Genomic DNA, 21,159 nt, shown 5'->3' with positions numbered 1-21,159 from the left:
ACTTGAAAACATGTAAGTTTAATGACTACATAGTTGTATAAGACAGTTGTACAAGATTGCATTTCATTAATCCCTTATCATTACATTTTTAAGACACCAATATTTTTTAATCATTTTATATTAAGATTTATAAGGTTGTTCATAATACAGTTGAGATTTTTCAGTTACAGTTGTTTATGATTGAGTTTCAGCCATATAGTGTACAATACTTTCCTCTACTACACATGTCCTGCTACCATGCCTCTAGTTCCCCCCTCCCCATTCTCTCCCCTGCTTGCCTCTCTGGCAGTCATTCTCTCCTCCCCTTTCTCTTTCTCTCCCTGCCTCCTCCACTGTATTTTACAGTACTAATACTTAAGAGTTATAATGCATATCACTTTATTTTCCTTCAGCACCCAGTTCTTGTCCAGAGTGATCATTTCCAAATATTGTCAGGGCCACGCACAGTGGGTAGGGCATTTGCCTTGCATGCAGCTGACCTGGGTTCAATCCCTGGCATCACATTTGGTGCCCTGAACCCGCCAGGAATGATTTTTGAGCACAGAGCTAAAGTAACACCTGAGCACCAATGGTTGTGATCCAAAAACCAGAGGGGGGGGGGACACACTCTTACACTTTCTTCTCTTTCATTTTTGTATGTAGGGAAGTCATGGATTTTTGCGAATTAATTTTATAGCCTGCCACTTTACTATACAAATCTATTGTTTTTATAAGCTTTTTTTGTAGAATCTTTTTGATTTTCTATATATAGTATCATGTCATCTGCAAATAGTGAGTTTGCCTTCTTCCTTTCCTATCTGGATGCCCATATCTTTTTCTTGACTAATTGTGATGGCAAATATTTTCAGTACTATATATAATAAAAGTGGTGAGAGTAGGCAACCTTGTCTTATGCCTGATCTTAAAGGAAAGGCTTTAACTTTTCAGCACTGAATATACTGTTTGCCATGGGTTTGTGATTAAGGGTTTTGACTATAGAGCTCCTTCAATTCACATTTTGTTTAGAATGTTTATCATAAATGAGTGCTGGGTCTTATAAAATGCTTTCTCTGCATATATTTTATGATCATACAATTTTTTCTTTTATTGGTGTGCTAAATTATGTTGACTGACTTTTGTATGGTAAACCATCCTTGCATCTTCTCCCAGGATAAATCCTATGTAGTCATAGTATATGATCTTTTTTTTTTTTTTTTTTTTTTTGGGTTTTTGGGTCACACCCGGCGTTCCTCAGGGGTTACTCTTGGCTGTTTGCTCAGAAATAGCTCCTGGCAGGCACGGGGGACCATATGGGACACCGGGATTCGAACTAACCACCTTTGGTCCTGGATCGGCTGCTTGCAAGGCAAGCGCCGCTGTGCTATCTCTCTGGGCAGTATATGATCTTTATGATATTTGCTATTTTACTGTGGACCTTTGCACCTAAGTTCCTCAAGGTATCTGTCTGTAATTCTCATTCTCTCTCTCTCTCTCTCTCTCTCTCTCTCTCTCTCTCTCTCTCTCTCTCTCTCTCTCTCTCTCTCATTCTCTGTCTGCTTTTGGTTATCAGTGTGGTGTTAGCTTCATAGAGACTAGTAGTGTTTCTGTTTCTTCAATTTCCTGAATGATCTTGAAAAGGATTGGCAATAGATCCTCTTTAAAGACTTGAAAGAATTCAAATTCATCCGGGCCCAGGCTTTTCATTTTGGGAAGCCTTTGACAGCCATTTCAATTTCATCGATAGTGGTAGATTTGTTGAGGTATTCCATATCACCTTGGGACATTAGGTGTGCAAGGATTCAGCCATTTTTTTCTAGGTTCTCTTATTTTGTAGCATAAAGTTTATCAAAGTAATCTCTGATGATCCTTTGAATTTCTGTAGTTTCTACTGTGATATCCACCCTTTCATTTCTATTTCAGTTTATAGGGTTTTCTAATTGTGTGTGAATCTTGTTATTAGTTTATCAATCTTATTTTTTAAATAATTAGTTCATGGTTTTATTGATCTTTTAGATAATTTTTGTTTGTTTTTGGAGGGGGTGATTTCAGTTTATTAGCTCCTTCAGTTGGTCCTTCTCTAATTTCTCAAGCAGTACAGATTATTTATGTGGCCCTTTTTGCCTTCCTGACAAAGCTTGCTGAGTTATAAACTTTCCTTTTGACACTGCTTTTGCTGTATTCCACAAATTCTGATAGTTCTTGTTCTCTTTCTCATTTGTTTCCAGGAACCTTTTGCATTCCTCTTTGACTTCCTCTCTAACCCACTAGTTGGTTAATTAGTAAGCTGTTTAATTTCCAGGCATTAAGAGTATTTTCTCCTTTGTTTATGATTAACTTCTATTTTCAGTGAATCATGGCCTGAGAAGATAATTGATATAATTTTCTACCCTGTTGAATTTATGGAAGTCTATTTTGTGGTCCAGCATGCTTTCTACCTTGGAGAACATCCCATTTTCACTCTGAAGTAAATTTTCAAGAGACTACATCAGGGATTATTATTGCTTCTGTCCTCAGGATTACAAACCACCCCTATTACCTGGGTTTTTATCATAGTTCCTTTTGTAGTCTGGATCTGAGTCTTTCTACTTCACTGTCAGTGAAAAGCACTGCTTTCTCAAGCTAAAAGCACTGCTTTATCTTAGTTCCTCTTTGTAGTCTAGAGCTGTGTCTTTCCACTTCATTCTCAAGCATCTTCCACTTTCAGGGGGATCTCTGAGAAATTTTCATGTTGAGTATGAGATCATTTTACAGCTGCACAAGCAGTAGCTGCTTGGAGATTTCTAACCATTGTGTAACACCAGGTTCTGCAAGTCAGAACCTGGATTCTTCCTTCCTTCCTTTCCTGAGTTTCTTTTATAATCATAAAATTTTCCTTTATGGTTGCCTTTGTTGTATTAAATAATTAACGATGGTGCTGGATGGTGGTGGATTTCTCTCTGCCACCCCAGTCCACGTGGCTCTGCAACCTTCATGCAGCCGGCGAGTCCCAGGCCCAGGTGAAATTACTCACTCACACGCAGCCATTAGGAAGCATCAGCTTTATTCATGCCCTAGCCACCACAGGTGTGTGGCCTATGTTATAACCTTTCAAGCATACAGCCATTCTAGGCTTGCCCTGCATCTTATCTTCTGTAAGCCATCTTTCCTTTGGGCTTCATGCTGGTCAAAGACCAGAACACAGAAACCCAGAAGCCAGAGCGCACAGCAGCGCAGAAAGGGCAAAGAGCCAAAAGCGCCGAATTCCCTTGGTCCAAGCCTTATCTACCTTTTCCCAGACCCCTCCCAGGAATGGGAGGGTCTAGCAGGTAAGGTTACGCCTACTATTTGGTTCCCAAGACCCCTCCCAGAAATGGGTGGGTCTTAGGGTTTCAAATAGGTACACCCACAGCCTTTATTCTAAAAAGCTTACTGTGTTTTTGTTTAAATAAATACCCATTCTATTTACTTCTAATTTTTTGCTTTGCTTTATTAAAAAGGCATTTCTTTGCATATTTAAGTTGCTAAAGGCTCCTAGAATTGATTTTGATATGATAGAAATGTAGGTATAACAGAAGATGAAAATTAAAAGATTTTCTTTTCCTTAAAAGTATTTCAGCTATTTCAGGAACATTTACTTAATAATTTTTCCCAGCCACGCTTGGCTATGACATATTCTTTACCATGTTTTATATTTTTCCATTTAACTGGGTATGTTTGAGGTTATATATAACCTTGCTTTACTGATCTATTGTCAAAATGAAATAAATTAATTCCAAGTTACTGTACTAACATATAAACTACATGTTCCAATTTCTCTTATTTTTTTTTTATTTTTTTTGTTTTTGTTTTTGGGCTACACCCAGTGACTGACGCTCAGGGGTTACTCCTGGCTACGTGCTCAGAAATTGCTCCTGGCTTGGGGGACCATATGGGATGCCAGGGGATCGAACTGTCCTAGGTTAGCGCATGCAAAGCAGATGCCCTACTGCTTGCGCCACTACTCCAGCCCCCCCCCCCATTTCTCTTCTTAAAAACAGAAGTTTGATCATAATAAGTTTTCCATATAACAAAGAAAAAAACCAAATTAAGAATTTTTATTGATGGGCTGGAGGGATAACATGGAGGTAGGGTGTTTGCCTTGCATGCAGAAGGATGATGGTTCGAACCCCGGCATCCCATATGATCCCCTAAGCCTGCCGCCAGGAACGATTTCTGAGCATAGAGCCAGGAGTAACCACTGAGTGCTGCCAGGTGTGACCCAAAAACCAAAAGAGAGAGAGAGAGAGAGAGAGAGAGAGAGAGAGAGAGAGAGAGAGAGAGAGAGAGAGAGAGAGAGAGAGAGAGAGAATTTTTATTGAAAAAGTAATAAGCCTCCCAATTCTTACCACAGGCTGTGTTCTTTACACTGACTGTATAGAATGAGGAGGTAAATGCACCCCATATACACCTCAACCCAGGTCCTTTGCCTGGTCTGTACTGGGACAAAAAAAAAAAAAAAAAAGGCAATAAACCTCTAAATTCAGCACTTCACAATTCAATGTTTTTTTTTTGTATAAAGTGAATTTTTATATTTTCCTTGCACATATTAAGTATATATAGCAATATGTAAAAATATTCAATTTTATATATTAATTCTTTGAAAATATCTTTAGATTTCTGTTAATTTCTATTATTGGAATCATTTTTCTATTGGTATATTTTGAGCAAAAAGAAATGAGTTTACAGGTGGTACTTTTGGATTAAAACTAAAAATTCTAATGTTTCAATTCCTGAAAAACACATGATAAACCTGTTTAAACTCTGGATTTGTGGTAGTTAGAGGAAGGTGATTATTACTGATGGGGTACTTAATTATAGGGGACATTGAATACTATTGTTAACTCCACAGGCAAAATGAAGCATCAGCTATTTCTAAGACTTAGAAAGGACAAAGTGGTATTTCAGATAAAATTAAGTATAGACAGGACACAAAATATAGTAAGACTTATTAGCTCTCACATTAAGACTCCTATTATCAGTGCTTCTGAACTGAGGGTGGAATAAAATATAAAAATGGAATAATGCTATCAAGTTATTTCATACACTTTTCAATGCTTTCCAAGTTATCTTTTCAAATACCAATGAAAATTAGGTCCTACAGAATGAGTCGATCAAAATGACAATATTACTTAATTTAGACACTATCACATTGAAAAGTTAAGTTGTTGACATTCCCTGTCATTCCAAAAGGTAAGAAACGACACGTTTTTGTATACAAATGCCATCTCATCTTTCCTATGGCATGTTTTACAGGAACGATTATTTCCTATTAATTTATAAAATATATCTGTCAAGCAAACATCACAGCTCTTGATGGATGATGGATCACATTTCTTGAGTTAAGTTGTTAAATTACTCCACTATTAGTGAGTCAAAATTAATATGTCAGCTGGTAGCACTGTGATTTCACTGAAAAGTGCACTGAATTTTATTTTTCTGGTCATTCCTAGATCACAAGCAACCAGGAAATCTTGGATTCTTCTAGATTACAAAAAAAAGGGATGAGATACTGGGATTCCAATACCATGTTGTAGTTCTGGGTTCCTCCAAGGAACCATAAATGACAGAGGTACATAAGTAAGGCCCAACTGTTAAAAAAAAAAAAAAAAGAATTCTGGAGGAAATATTAAACAGTATTTTCAGTCACAGAGATTTAAAAAAATGAAATGACTCTTCCCATTTCTTTCTTGTTTGATTTTTTTTATCCCCCCTTTTCTCTCTCTTTTTTTCTTTCCCTCCAAACAGAATCACATAACTTGAGCCATCATATTCTGCTTCTCAAATTGAGGGGGAAATAATGGAGGGTACCAAGATCAAACAGGTGTATGAACATTGGCTTGTTTTCTTAGTACTCCCAGTTTCAAATTAAGGCAGATAATCTGACCAGATCTCTAACTCTTTTCTCACTGGAACCCTGAGCCAATCTTTGAGCCAAGAATGCATTCCCAATTCAATTATAATACTAAAGAAAAGGATATTACAAGATATTATATTTTCCTAAGGTCTAGAGGACAATTTTTGGGTAAACAACTTTGTACTCCAGAGCTCAAGTTCCCATGTAGTGCCAGGAATTAAAACTGGAGGCCCTGCATGCAAAGCATGCATTCCAGTCCTTAAATCTATCTCTCTGGTTCCCTGAGGGCAGTTCTTTTACTAAAATTGTAGTGATTCTGCCTGACATATGACATATGACATATCAAACACACTCTCTCTTAAGTCTATATTCATATTTTAGAACAAGCACACAATAATATTTACTCTGGACTTAGCTCCAATTATTTTTACTTTTGATTGTATTTCATTACGATCATCTTGCAAGCTTCCAGGAAAAAGTTCTAAAATCAGATGCAATATAATAAGCAGAAAACCCACAATGACAAACAAAATAAACTTAATTCAAAATTTTACAGAATTTGATTGTATGTTGAATATTATTTTAATAGATCTTTGTAAAACTGCTGTATATTAAACTTATTGAGAAATTGAGAATATTTTAAAAGAAATTTCAGAAAGCAATGACTCCCTTTTAATAATTTTTATTGTGACCTAAGTGAATTACGAATCTTTCACAGTAATATTTAAGGTACATAGTGACAATGAATCAAGGCCATTCCTACCACCAATGTTGTCCTCCCTCCACCACTGTTCCCAGCATGTGTCCCATATCTCCCCCTGTAACTGTTCCCTTCTGTGTATAGCTTGTTGTATATTGGGTATCTATTCTGTTGTTGACTTTGGGTTTGGTGTTTAAGTCTGATCATTTTTTATTTTCACTCAAGGTTCATATAACTGTTTGGTCCTGGTACCATCCATTTTTTTCCTCCCTCAATTTATGAGGCAGAACAAGATGATTCAAATTCTGTGGTTCTGTTGGAAAAAGGAAAAAACGGCTGGGAGGAGTCTATCTAGAGGCTATAAATATCAATTTAAAAAAAGAAAGGGAAAAAAGAAAAAACATAACAAAACTAAGCAAATATAAAAAGCACAACAGCAACAAAAAAACAACAAAACAACAACCACAGAAAGAATTAAAAAAAGAAGAAAGGAGAAAAAGAGAAAAAAGGAAAGAGGGCTGGTGTGACAAGGTTTTGTGCCCTTTTTTTGCATAGGTACAGTAAGTATTGGGGAAGTTAGAAAGGAATTCCCTTGGCCTAAGAGGTACAGGGTTTCTCTACCCTAGTAATGTCTTCTTATAAAAATAATTAATTGAGAGAAATATCTTTTTCTTCCTTCTTTCCTCTCGTCCTCCTCCTCCCCCTCCCTTCCCCTCTTCTCTTCTTTTCCTTGGGCCATACCCGGTGGTATTCCAGAGTTACTCCTTGGCTCTGCATTCAGAAATTACTCCTAGCAGGCTTTGAGGACTAAATAGGATGCCAGGGACTGAAACTAGGTTGGCCACTTGCAAAGCAGATACCCTATCTGCTGTGCTGTCACTCCAGCCCTGACATATTTTTGTTTCTTAATCCTTTTATAGGTATTGGAAGATTTCAAGGACCATTTTTCTCATAGTTTCTAGCTGCTCCTTGTTATCTGTGAAAAGAGGCAGGTCACTAGTGCATAGGACAAGACTGCAGGAATCTATCAAGTCTACATGAATCTTCTGTGATCTCTAACCATTATCTCTTGTTCTCTCTGTGGACTAGCCTTCGAAGTATTGGGGGTTTTTTGGTTTTTGTTTTGTTTTGGTTTCTTTTGGTTTTGGGGCCACACTTGGTGACGCTCAGGGGTTACTCCTGACTATGCACTCAGAAATTGCTCCTGGTTTGGGGGATCATATGGGACGCTGGGGTAATCAAACCACGGTCTGCCCTAGGTCAGCCATGTGCAAGGCAAATGCCCTACTGCTGCACCATTGCTCCAGCCCCCAAAGTATTGTTATTATTTCTTTCTAAACAAATTTTCCATTTTTCTTTTTAAATATGTAAACCACTCCCATCCCATAAGGGCAACATCAAGTAGGTCCCAGTAACTGAAAATTAGAAACTCATTTTCAGCTGTCTCCACACTTAAATAATCAGTGATCCAGAATTTGTATCTCTAGTTGTCTTTTTATTTATATCACCATTTCTCAAAAATTTCAATATTGGTCCTGTTTAATTAAAAAATTATTGAGGGGGCTGGACTGATAGCAAAGTGGGTAGGATGTTTGCCCTGCATGCAGCCAACCTGGTTGGCTATATGCATCCTATATAGTTCCCTGAACAGTGCCAAGAGTAATTTCTGAGTGCAGAGTCAGGAGTAACCCCTGAGCACTGCTGGGTATGACCCCAAAATAAATTAATTAATTAAGTTAAAAAACATTATGAAGAATTTATCCTAGGATCTAGTTTGGTAGTAGTAGTCATGCCTTACATATCAGGCCCACAGTTCAATCCATAATATCATACCAAAAAACCTTAAGGACCCCAAAAAGCTATTTTTTATAGTTTGTAATCTACTGATATTTATCATATTAGAAATAAAAACAAGGGCCCGGAGAGATAGCACAACGGTGTTTGTCTTGCAAGCAGCCAATCCAGGACCAAAGGTGGTTGGTTTGAATCCCGGTGTCCCATATGGTCCCCCGTGCCTGCCAGGAGCTATTTCTGAGCAGACAGCCAGGAGTAACCCCTGAGCGCTGCCAGGTGTGGCCCAAAAACAAACAAACAAACAAAAAAAAAACAAAAAAAAAAACGAAAAAAAAAAAGAAAAGAAAGAAATAAAAACAAAAAGTTAGTCACTAAATAACAAAGAATGTATAACAAATCAAGGTAAATAATATTATTTTTTTTAGAAGGTGCCAAGGATAACTCAGGGCCTCACAGACATGCAAAACATACACTGTACCACACAGCTACATACCCTCAGTCCTGAAAATTACAATACTTATTTTTATCAACACTCTACTTTAAAAAACAAAAAACAAGTGGGATAGTTGGGTCATAGTTTTCCATTTTTATACATCCCATTACTATCCTGATTAAGAGAAAACAAGATCTCACATATGCTTCTACATTTCATCAGTATTCTTGTTGGAGAAGGAATGAAATGATGAGGGCCAAATAACTCAATATTATGAAAACATCTTTCACCTTATGGATCGGTTTGAGAACTACTGGTTCAGTCACTCACCTGTTTGCTTGCAGTGTTCAAAAATATTCTTACTTGATTTAAAAAATGTAAAAAATGAATATACTAGCTATCAATCATCTCTCCACCCAGACGAAGAGGCTAGTGGCCTTTTCCCCTCCCATCACATATCAAGTAATCTTGATCTTTCCTGGCCACATATATTTGAAGAAATGGGGAAAGGCTCTTTTTGCTTCAAACCCCCAGACTCAGTTCTAAACTTTGGCAAAAATAAACAAAACATCCTTTATATTTTTAAGAAGGCAAACATCACAAAAACAGAAGTATCTGAAGCAAGAGAAAAGTCAACTGAAGGTTATATAGTAACAGCTACTGATACCCTCTCCACTCAACATGTCACCTAGAAATAAATTGAGGTTTACAATTATAGCATACTCTCATTCAATTTAGATTTACAGAAAATATAGTGCACAAGAGGTGTGTTCTGGATCTTTCCACACATAGACTATATGTGTGGAATGTAAACAATATGCCTTTTCACAATATACAAAATATGCCTCTTCCTGTAGGCTTACAAGGCTGCTTATAAGATTTTCTCTGATATCATCTTGGTTTTTGGGCCACACCCGGTGGTGCTCAGGGGTTGCTCCTGGCAGGCACGGGGGACCATATGGGACACCGGGATTCGAACCAACTACCTTTGGTCCTGGATCGGCTGCTTGCAAGGCAAACACCGCTGTGCTATCTCTCCGGGCCCCATTCCCTGATATCATCTTTCTTCACATCAATGCTATTTCGGTGCTTTCCCAATTGCAACAATGAATGCAAGGATAACAAGATGAAGTTGACTTTTCAGCAATCTCTCATTCATTCCTGAGATAGGCAAAGTGGAAGTAAATACCCAAATTTGAGAGTAACCACTTCCAAGAGTGCCTCTGACAATTTTCAGCATCTGAAAAACGAACTGGAATTTATTAGAAAACATCCTGCTTCAACACCATATCTGAAGCTGGGACACTGATGTACAAGACAAAGAAAGTCACAGATGTGTTTTGTCCCCATACTGTTCAGGGCTGGCAAAAGAGATCACATTCTATATGATACCTGCACACAGTAAAAATTATACTATAATGCTAACAAACACAAATTAATTGGTCAGCTTGCATAAAGTCTAGTTGAAAATACTTAATTTTTTTTCAATTAAATCATGGTGAAATATAGAATTAAAAAGTTGATATCTGGGGTTGGAGCGATGGCCCAGCTATAAGGTGTTTGCCTTGCATGCGGCTGACCCAGAACAGACCTCACTTTGATCCCCGGCATCCCATATGGTCCCCCAAGCCATGAGCAATTTCATTTCTTTTGGAGGGGTGCCACACCCAGTGATGTTCAGGGTTACTCCTGGCTACGCGCTCAGACATTGCTCCTAGCTTGGGGGAACCATAAGGGATGCCAGGTGATCAAACCCCAGTCCGTCCTCGGTTAGCACATGCAAGGCAAATGCCCTACCATTTTGCCACTGCTCTGGCTCCAAGGAACGATTTCTGAGCACATAGCCAGGAGTAAACCCTGAGTGTCATTGGTTGTGGCCCAAAAATTAAGAAAAAAAGTTGATATCTGAGTTTCAACCATACAATATTCCACCACTCAGTTCCTTCACTAGTGTTCATTTCCCACCATTAATTTCCCCAGTTATAGTCTTCCCCTTTGGCACACTTTTATCATGCATATTATTTTACTTATTTTATTCCTTTCACTTCCCAATTCTTGTCCAGAGTAATCATTTCCATTATTATCATAGTGATCCTTTGTCCGAAATGAAATGTTCCTACCCAACATTTCTATTGTCTTTGGGTGCAAATACTTGAGTTTTAAGGGGGAAAAAAAGCTCACAACTTTTCAAAAACTCTTCTAAACAAAAAATTGTTTTTTTGAATTGAAAATTACTTTTGGGTGATGTCATAAAACTAGCTTAATGTTCAAGGCTAGTCACGTACTTATGAAAGCAGCTGGTGAAAGAAACTTGGATCTTTAGTTACTCAGTTTTGAATTTCCTAGAATTTTAGAATTTGTAAGTGGTCACAGAAACTGCCTCACACAATCACTCATTCTTTTTTTTTTTTTTTGGATTTTGGGTTACACCCGTTTGACGCTCAGGGGTTACTCCTGGCTATGTGCTCAGAAATCGCCCCTGGCTTGGGGGGACCATATGGGACGCCGGGGGATCGAACCGTGGTCCTTCCTTGGTTAGCGCTTGCAAGGCAGACACCTTACCTCCAGCGCCACCTACCCGGCCCCCAATCACTCATTCTTTAGACAGAAAGAGAAGTCCAGAGATAGTAAGGAACTTGTCCAAGACCAAAGCTATACCTGGCTGTAGAGTCCAAGCTTAAAACTCAAGTTCATCACTTGATTTTTTTTAATCTAAAAATGTTTGATTCCCAAACTTTTCTTTAAAGAGATATAAAAACCCAATCAAATGTTTCACTGATTTTCTATTAGCAAAGAAATATATGTTGCAAATTCTGAAACCACCCAGTCTTCAGATAATCTAGATGCCAATGGATTACAGCACACAAGAAAAAGAAATACTAAGCATCATTAAGGCTTCCTTCACCATCCCTTAAAAAAAATAGATCTTCGGGGCTGGAGCGATAGCACAGTGGTAGGGGCTGACCCAGGATGGACCTCGGTTCGATCCCCAGCATCCTATATGGTCCTCCGAGCCAGGAGCGATTTCTGAGCACATAGTCACAAGTAACCCCAGCATCATTGGGTGTGGCCCAAAAACCAAAAAATAAATAAATAAATAAATAAATAAATAAAAAATAGATCTTTACCCAACATGACCAAAATAGCTGTTTTAGAGGCCAGAGCAATAGTAGTATAGGTAAGGGTACTTTCACATGGCTGACCTGGGTTTGATTCCCAGTATATCAATATGTCCTGCCCATCACATCAAGAGTGATCCATGAACACAGAGCCAGGAGTAAGTCCTGTGCACAGCTGGGTATAATCCAAAAATAAAATAAAAGCATTGTTCTTAGACATTTGCCTTGCAATTATTTCTACTAAGACCAACTGAGACTGCAAGCTCAAAAGAAACTTTTATCAAGCTTTTAGCCACCTAGAAAGAATAAAAACTGAGGCACTACCAAACTTTTTTAACCAGAAATAGCTTTCTATAAGAGAAACTTATATGGCAGGCCAAAAAAAGCATCTGGTCTTCATCAGGTGAGTCCCCTTACTAGTGGTCATGTGAATCCCCTTCCTGTCTCTTTTAAGTCCCAGGATCCTATCTCATTCCTTGTATCAAGTCAATATGTTCACTTTTTCTCCCATTTTCTGTAGAATATGTGTCTATGTAAATTCTCCAGATGCTTGTTATTTTCTCCCATTGATTTTTCAAATGTTAATTTAATTATTATAAGTTCTCAAAGAATCTAAATTGTTTTTGTTGTTGTTGTTGTTGTTCTTGTTGTTCTTGTTTTTGAGTTACACTCAGCAGTGCTCAGGGTTTACTCCTGGCTCTATGCTCAGAAATTGCTTGTGGCAGGCTTGGGGGACTATGTAGGTCCTTCTGCATTCAAGGCAAACACCCTATCTCCATGCTATCTTTCGGCCCCCAGATAATTGTTTAACTTTATTTATTTATTTATTGATTGATTGATTGATTAGTTGTTATTTTGGGCCACACCCAGCAGGACTCAGGGCTTCAGGACTCCTGGTTTCAGCACTAAGAAATCACCTGGGGGAACCATATAGGATGCCAAGTATCTAACCAGATCCCTCCCAGCTCAGTTGCATGCAAGGCAAACACCTCACCACTGTGCTAACTCTCCGACCAGATTGTTAAGGGTACATTTCCTCTCTGTTTCTAAATCAGTCACCTCGAAGCAAAACCAATGGACATTGAGTAATCAGGACAGACAGTGGCTATAAATGATAGCAGTTGATGTGTGCTGGATGAAGACAGGCCCAGGAGATAGCCTTGCCAATTGCCCTTTCTCTCCACTCAATTTCATCCAAACCTTTTGTCATCAGATCCTGACCATTTTTCGTGAATATGAGCCTCATCCAATGCATTTCTAAGGAAACTACATTTGTTAGTGACAGTATTTTGCACATCTACTCTTAACTATTCTTTTCATTAGCCTCTACTTTCCCAGGAATCTTTTCCCTTTCTCCAGTCTCTATCACTCTCAAACCTATCCTAGGCAAGCTTAAAGCACTGTCATTCATATGATCAGAAAGGACCATTCCTTGGTTAAAATATAAAAGACTGACCAGACTGTATACATCTTGGGACCAATAAAAAAGCCCTAGTCTAGGGTTTGAACTAAGACCTGCACAATAAGCATGATCCCCAGTTCCAAAGGTCCGGCAGAGACAATTGTAACGGAAAGGGGCTTCTGGAAGCACAAAGAAAGACGCTATCCTAGATGCCATCCTAGGTTCAGTGCAAAACCCAAGATCACCAACCACAGAAGATGGATTAAAATGGCACTGAGGTAACAGAACCTCTAGATTCACAAAGACTGACTTCACCATAAGTCCCACCTCAGGATCTGTACAGATACTGAGACCTCTAAACACAGAGCTCTGATGGTATCACCCTGGACAGAGCAGAAGTCTTCTACACACAAAAAAAAAAAAAAAAAAAAAAAACCACCACCGGGAGAGTAATGATCCTGAGCAAAGACTAGAGCTGATCCCATGACAGTATACTCCAAGGACGGAGAAACCCCATATCGCATAGGGCAAGTGAATTCCTTTTCGAATGACCCCAATATTTACTGTGCCAGGGCAGGAGGGAAAAAAACAAAAATACAAAAAAAACACAAAACCTTGGACATATATATATATATAACCTTCATTTATTATTGTTGTTATTATTTTTATTTACCTAGCTATTTTGATCGATTTCTCTGTTTGGATGTGATTATTGAAATTGTTGTCCCCAATTATCCTTATTTTTTTTCTCTTCCTTTCTTTTCTTTCGTTATGTGCTACGCCATGTTTCTTATTTCAAGACCACGGCGTGTTTTTTTTTTTTTGTTTTGTTTTTTTTATCTGTTTTTTGTGGTGCTTATCGATATAGCTGGATATTTGGCACTTCTTTTGGTACTGGTGGAGTGTTTCACCTTCTTTTTCTCATTCATTTCTCAAATCGATGATGAGAACCTCTAGAAGGATTCTGCCCATTTTCGGGGTATTAGACTCTTACCCCCAGTTTATTTATTTTCTCTTTTTCAGGCAAAACCACGCAACTTGACCTGGCTAGCCCTGCCCCAACTTAGAGGCGGAAATAAGGGAGGCATCAAGACCAAACTGATGCAAGACTACTAAGTAGTGGGTTAGATACAGCGGGGACCACATATTCTAGACGCCCTGGGGGTGAGGGAAGAGGAAATGGGAGGTAGGACAAAAACGGAGGTGTAGGGAGGACAATTTAGGGATGGGAATCCCCCCTGGTTTTATGTAAATATGTACCTAAAATATTATTGTCAACAATATGTAAGCCACTATGATCAAAATAAAAATTATATTAAAAAAAAGCTATATATCTACACTCAAGCTTAAAAAAATATAAAAGACTGTACTTCTTTTATGTTATAGATCATAATTTGCATAAAAAGAGATCTATATGATATTATCTTAATTATAAAGTTAAAAAAGAATGGAGTTTCTATGTTTATTACGTATCACCCAATATATTACGCAATGGGGACAACTAGGATACATGAATAAAGGAATAATCATTTCACTTTTTTTAAAAAAATGACACGTCAAAACTTGTATTGATATTATTAAAATTCTTACTTCAGACTAAGAGATATAGATAATCAGTTTGGAGCATATAATCTGCATGCAGAAAGGAGGCCTGGGTTAAATACCTGGCACTGCCTGGCACCCTGAGTACAATGAGCAGTATCTGAGCCAGGACTAACTGAGATAGCTAGGACTAACTGAGTAACTTGGGTTGTGGCCAATATCAAAAGTAAAAATTAAAATAAAAACTAAAACTCCTATTCCAGAATTCTTTCACTGAATATGACTATGTCTAAAACTCTTCCCAGATACTAGTAAGACTCACTATGCAAACCTCAAGTCCTCTGTTTAAATTATTCCTCTTCAATAGAGCCAAATACAATTAATCTTCCTTCAAATTGCAATTCTAGCAAGATCCCACTTTCACATTCCCCCAACTGTCCTTACTCTATTTTTCTTATAACATCTATTTTTCTTCTATCATCTTCTATTATAATTACTACATTTTTTGTTTAGTAAGTGCAACATAGACATGAGATTAGATAGAATTGCTCCTTAATACATCTCAAAGAACCTAGAGTACATTCTATAATTTTGTTAAAAGAACTGACTGAATGGGGAAATAATGCACCATCTCCACAAATATCTACTGAGCATAAAAACTATTTCATAGGAAGGGCTCTAAAGATGGACAGAAATTGTTCTTTATAAGAAACACCTACATAAAGAAAATTTTCCCTTTTCACCATACCAGAAGACCTCATTTCTTTAGCTAAACATCTACCATATTTTCGGTGTATAAGATGACTTTTGAAACAAAAAAGTCAACCGAAAATCGGGGGTCGTCTTATACGCGGAGTATATCTCGAAAAATGTTTCAATACACCGCTAAACAAAAATTGTCTGAATATTGCCACAAAACGAATTTTCCACTTGATCCTGCACCAATCACTGCCAGGCTGCTCGGACCGCCTCTCTAACTCAGCCAATCCAAGCAGGCTTTTTAGGCATGCAAATTATACAGTGTTCTGTATCCGAATCTACACTGTAAAAAGCCTGCTCAGATTGGCCAGAGTCAGAGAGGATGTCTATTACAGTATAACCTTTGGACCTTTGCTTGTTGTGATTGGCTCACTGTGGAAGATACAGTTGCAGCACAGGAACATTCTGTCTTATACAGCGAATATAGGCCTAAACCTATGTTTTAACTGTAAAATTAGGGGGTCGTCTTATACGCCCGGAAAATACAGTACTTTTGTTTGTGGTCTAGTCTCCTGATAATCTCCTACAACTAACATGATTCTCCATATATCCCACACCAAGATCATTATCCTTTGTCTTTAGCTGAAGTTATTTAAGAAGACAACCTAAACCAGTTAAATGAGTTACTCAGTTTTATTGAGTTTCTTCCATAAAACAAAAGGTTATCTGTGTTAATGAACTTCTTTTGTTTTTTTCTCATCAGTATTCTGACAACCTATAAGATCCAAAAAGGGATGAAAGAATTTCCAAGTGTCTCAAGCAAATGCATATTAATTGACCATTTTATGTAAATATGTATTTATAGATAGTAGCTCTTCCAACAAACTTTTAAAATATCAACAAATAATAGTAAACAACATGTTCACAAATATATTACAAAATGTATTTATTATTGACAGTTGGAGAAAATAATATCATTTAATAAACCTTTTTATTGATAGAAAATAGTAGAAACTAAATTCACTCAGCACTGCTACACTCCATCATAGGTCAGAATGCTTTTATGTGCAACTACCAGCCATTAACATAATTAAAGGAAGAGCTACTTACTATAATGCTATTAAATATTATAATGCTACTTATTATCTCTTACAATCAATACCAAAGGATAATCTGCATCAACTTCCAATCCAACTCTCAATAATACTTTAAGTAGGAAAACACAATGTAATAATGCCTTTTAAGAAAAAGAAGACCGAAATATGAGGCTGGAGAGATAGTACAGTACACAGGACACTTGCCTGGCACGTGACTGACCCCTGTTTGATCTCTCACACCCACTTCAAGTCTCCTATTCCCTACTAGCAGTGATTCCTGAGCACAGAGCTAGGAGTAAGCATTGAGTAAGGCTGGGTGTGGCCCCAAAACCACCACCACCAAAAGATATAATGGGCATATGGTATTAGTTTATTTTAAGTATGTAATATAAAGCTTCAATAGTTATATATGTGGTGTGTTGCTTTATAAAATTAAGCTATAGGGGCCGGAGAGATAGCACAGTGGTAGGGCATTTGCCTTGTATGCAGCTGACCCGGGACAGACCCAGTTCGATTCCCGGCAACCCATATGGTCCCCCAGCCTGTCAGGGGCGATTTCTGAGTACAGAGCCAGGAGTAACCCTTTAGCACCACTGGGTGTGGCCCAGAAACCAAAAATAAATAAATAAAATAAATAAATAAATAAAAGTTAAAAATATAAAGTTTATATACATATAAATTTATAACCAAGATCTCAAGTACTAAAATGCTAAACTTTCTTTTTTTTATTTAAACACTATGTTACATGGCTCTTCATATTACAGGTTTTTTTTTCCACAGATCCAGTTATTCATGATTGAGTTACAGTCATACAATGTATAATAACCTTCACCAGTGCCCATTTCCTGCCAACAACGTCAACAGTTTGCCTCTCACTCTCCCTGATTTTCGTTTTTTTTGTTTTGTTTTTTTGGACCACACCTGGTGACACTCACGGGTTACGCCTGGCTACGCGCTCAGAAATTGCTCCTAGCTTAGGGGACCATATGGGACGACGGGGGATCGAACCTCAGTCCGTCCTAGGCTAGCACTGGCAAGGCAGATGCCTTACCGCTCCTCATCACAGTTCCAGCTCCATTCCCTGATTTTCTTCATTTAAGTTTCAGTCCTGGTCATTATGCAAACCAATAAATATGCAGAACAGCAAGTAATTAACAAAAATAGAAATGCAAACTCATATTTACTATACAAAATATGACTTACATTACTTTCCTTTTTTTTTTTTTTTTTTTTTTTTGGTGTGCCACACCAGATATACTCAGTACTTTCTCCTGGCCCTGCCTCAGAGCATACTCCTGGGCCTGGGGGACCATATTGGAAATCAACCTGTGTGCAAGCAAGTACCTTATCTGCTGAACTAAAAGTTCAGTTCTAAAAGTTAAATGGTCTTAAAAATTATTCTTAAACTTGATTTCACAAATAACGATTTAAAATAATACTTGCACTTTGGCTTTTCTGAACCATACCCAGAGATGCTCAGGGCTTACAACTAGCACTGTGCTCCAAGATCACTCTTGGCAGTGCTCAGGGGACCATGTGGTACTGAAGATTGAACCCAGATTGTCTGCAAGCACTTTATCTGCTGTATTATCTCTCCAGCCCCACAGAATATTCTTGAATTTCTGGTAAAACTGCATAATACTTTAAAAAGTATTATAGAATTTCAACTTAAAAAAGAACAAATCACATTTTTGAGGCCTTTACATAAATTAGCACGGGTAATTTTCACAACCTCATCAGGCACATATTATTTCCAATTATTTTAATCTATGATTAAATTGAGGTTCAGTTGAAAATAACCAGTATGTGGATTTGCCTATAAAAAGGTGGAAGCATTGTAATTCACAAGTAGATCTGCATAGGAACCGATCTGATACAACCACCAGTAGGAAGTTGTTATCTACTATCTATATACAATGTGTTAATGATTAGTCCTTGAAAATCTTGAGTAAGTCCCATCTGATAAAGAGAAGGAAGAGAATAAAATATTAAAGCTGCATAAATCCTATAAGAAAAACTAGATTTAAGAATGTGAACTGAGAAAGAATATGTGAATTAAAACAATGAAACCTTTTAATTTATTTGAAAAATACTGATGTAAGTTGTACAAGGCTCTCTCACAGGTATCAGAAATGAAAACATCTATGACTTTTCTTCTCCATGCTATTTTGAATAGGATGTTAGAAAAATAAGGAAATTCTACTTAGTACCTGTTTCCAACTTATCAAGTACTTCCACAAACTATATATGTTCTAACTCATTGGACATAAATAAAACAAACATGAAAACTTATAATGGTCACATAAATACAAAAGTAGGCATTTAAGAGGAACTGGCAGAATAGTTTCTGGCAAATAACAATCCCTGCTGGAATATAACAAGAAATTTATTACCTAGTATATTAAAATCCTCACTTGCTCACACACTGATACATCTGAATCCATCAATCTTTACATTGAAGTCCAAATCAAATTGGACGGGCAAGGAATAGTACATAAGCAAACCCTAGAGGGGGGGGGTTACAGCTTAACAGGAGAAAATAACACATCCAGAAATACACTTAGCATTACACCCAGCACCCAGAGTTACACCAAACATTACACTCAACTCTACACCCAATATTACAATGTTAATTCTAACAGGCCACATTTCAGTCACAGGTGAACAGACTGTTAGTAATTCAAGCTCTGGGTCAAAGAGAAAACAGGGATCAGTGTAGCATCCAGCTTTGGCAGAGGCAGAAACTTTGAAGTGGACTGTTGCCAGCTATAGGGTACCAGAAGGTACACAAGGGCCAAGGAGCAGGCAGAGTAGAGATTTCTCTCTATATATGTCTGTGTCTTCCCCTCTCCCCATTTCCCTACCAATCTCCATTGGCAGCACTATGATGGATTACAGCAGGGGTCTCAAACTCGAGGCCCGAGGGCCATTAGCAGCCCTCCTTACAACATTTTGTGGCCCGCGGCCGGCCTTCAAATATCACAGTATTCGCTATTATTCGCTTACCAAATAATCACAATAAAAATCGCATTAGTAATAAAAAAAATTGCATTAAACATTCGCATACCCTGAGCAGTTCTGTTCGAAGTATGCAAATGTTTAATGCGATTTTTTGCGATTTTTTTCTTACTTATGCGATTTTTTATTGAGAATATTCGGTAAGCAAATAATCACGAATACTTTGCGCCTAGTGCAGACGTCATTTCCACTGCTCCTGCCCGCTGTCCCTTGCATTATCAGAGGCCTAAGGAAGAGAAGTTTATTACAGAATTACATTTTGTCATACCTTCATCAAAGCCTGCAGTGAAGAGAAAGATTGGTGACGAGCACAGACAATTTCAGGAAAAGTAGGAGATGCAGTATTTCTTTGTTGAGCACAGGGGCATCCCCACATGTCTTGTTTGCTCAGAGAAAGTTGCAGTGCACAAGGAATACAACTTGAAATGCCATTATTCAACTAAACATGCTGAGGAACGTGCAAAATATTAAGGAAATAAAAGAGCTAAGCAGGTTGCCAGTCTTAAAGCATGTCAAATGAGGCAAGAAGATTTCTTCAAGAAAGCAACCAAAGAGAATGTTCCATCAGTCGAAGCTAGTTGCATGGTTAGTGAGATGATTGCTAAGGCAGGAAAATCATTCACAGAAGGAGAGTTTGTTTTAAAAAATGCACGTTACAGGCTGCAAGTATTATCTGTCCGGAAAATAAAGGTCAGTTTAGCAAAATCAGCCTTTCTGCCAACACTGTGGCAAAGCGCATTTCTGACATCTCAAGTGGCATTTATCATTAACTATGTGAGAAAGCCAAATGTTTTGATGCATACTCAGTTGCTCTTGACGAGGGCACAGATATAACAGACACTGCACAGCTCACAATTTATGTCTGTGGTGTTGATTGCAATTTTGAATTGACAGGGGAGCTGCTCACAATAATTCCAGTGGCCAGACCACCGCTAATGAGATATTTCGGCATCTGTGTGATGCCATTGAGAATGCAAGTTTGCCATAGAAGAGGTTTGTTGGAATAATAACCGATAGAGCGCCATTGATGACCGGGAGGAAAAAATGGACTGGTGGCACTTGTTCAAAAAAAACTTGAAGAGGAGAGTGTAGAGAAGGCCATTGCTCTTCACTGCATTATCCATCAGCAGGCCCTTTGCAGTAAATGCCTGCCGTGTGACAATGTGATGTCTGCTGTTGTGAAATGCATCAACCAGATCAGATCCAGGGGCTTAAAGCACAGGAGGTTCCATGCTTTTTTAGAGGAAATGGAGTCAGAATATGGAGATGTGCTCTATTTCACCAAGGTACGTTGGCTCAGCAGGGGAAATGTCCTGAAAAGATATTTTGAGTTGAGAGAAGAAGTGAAAGCCTTAATGGAGAGGGATGGGAATGCTGTTTCTGAATTGAGTGATCACAAATGGCTCATGGACTTAGCTTTTCTTGTTGATATCACACATAAGCTGAATGTACTAAACAAGCAGCTTATCAGTGCTGCCTATGACAACGTGAGAGCATTTTCCAC

The 21,159-nt window shown here is 38.0% G+C and overlaps 1 protein-coding gene and 1 non-coding gene across 2 annotated transcripts in view; one reads left to right on the top strand and one right to left on the bottom strand.

Moving 5' to 3' along the window:
• WDFY2 (WD repeat and FYVE domain containing 2) overlaps positions 1-21,159 on the bottom strand; it is a 236,699-nt gene that overhangs the window by 79,769 nt on the left and 135,771 nt on the right. The gene's annotated exons all lie outside the window — the stretch shown is intronic.
• Positions 4,327-4,454, top strand: LOC126016671 (small nucleolar RNA SNORA51). Its single transcript, XR_007498455.1, has one exon. It is a non-coding gene; the product is annotated as a small nucleolar RNA SNORA51 (small nucleolar RNA).

Source organism: Suncus etruscus, chromosome 8, assembly GCF_024139225.1.
Source record: "Suncus etruscus isolate mSunEtr1 chromosome 8, mSunEtr1.pri.cur, whole genome shotgun sequence".
Taxonomy (NCBI): Eukaryota; Metazoa; Chordata; class Mammalia; order Eulipotyphla; family Soricidae; genus Suncus; species Suncus etruscus.
Note: the sequence above shows the minus strand (reverse complement) of the source record. Positions and strands in the feature narration are given on the sequence as shown.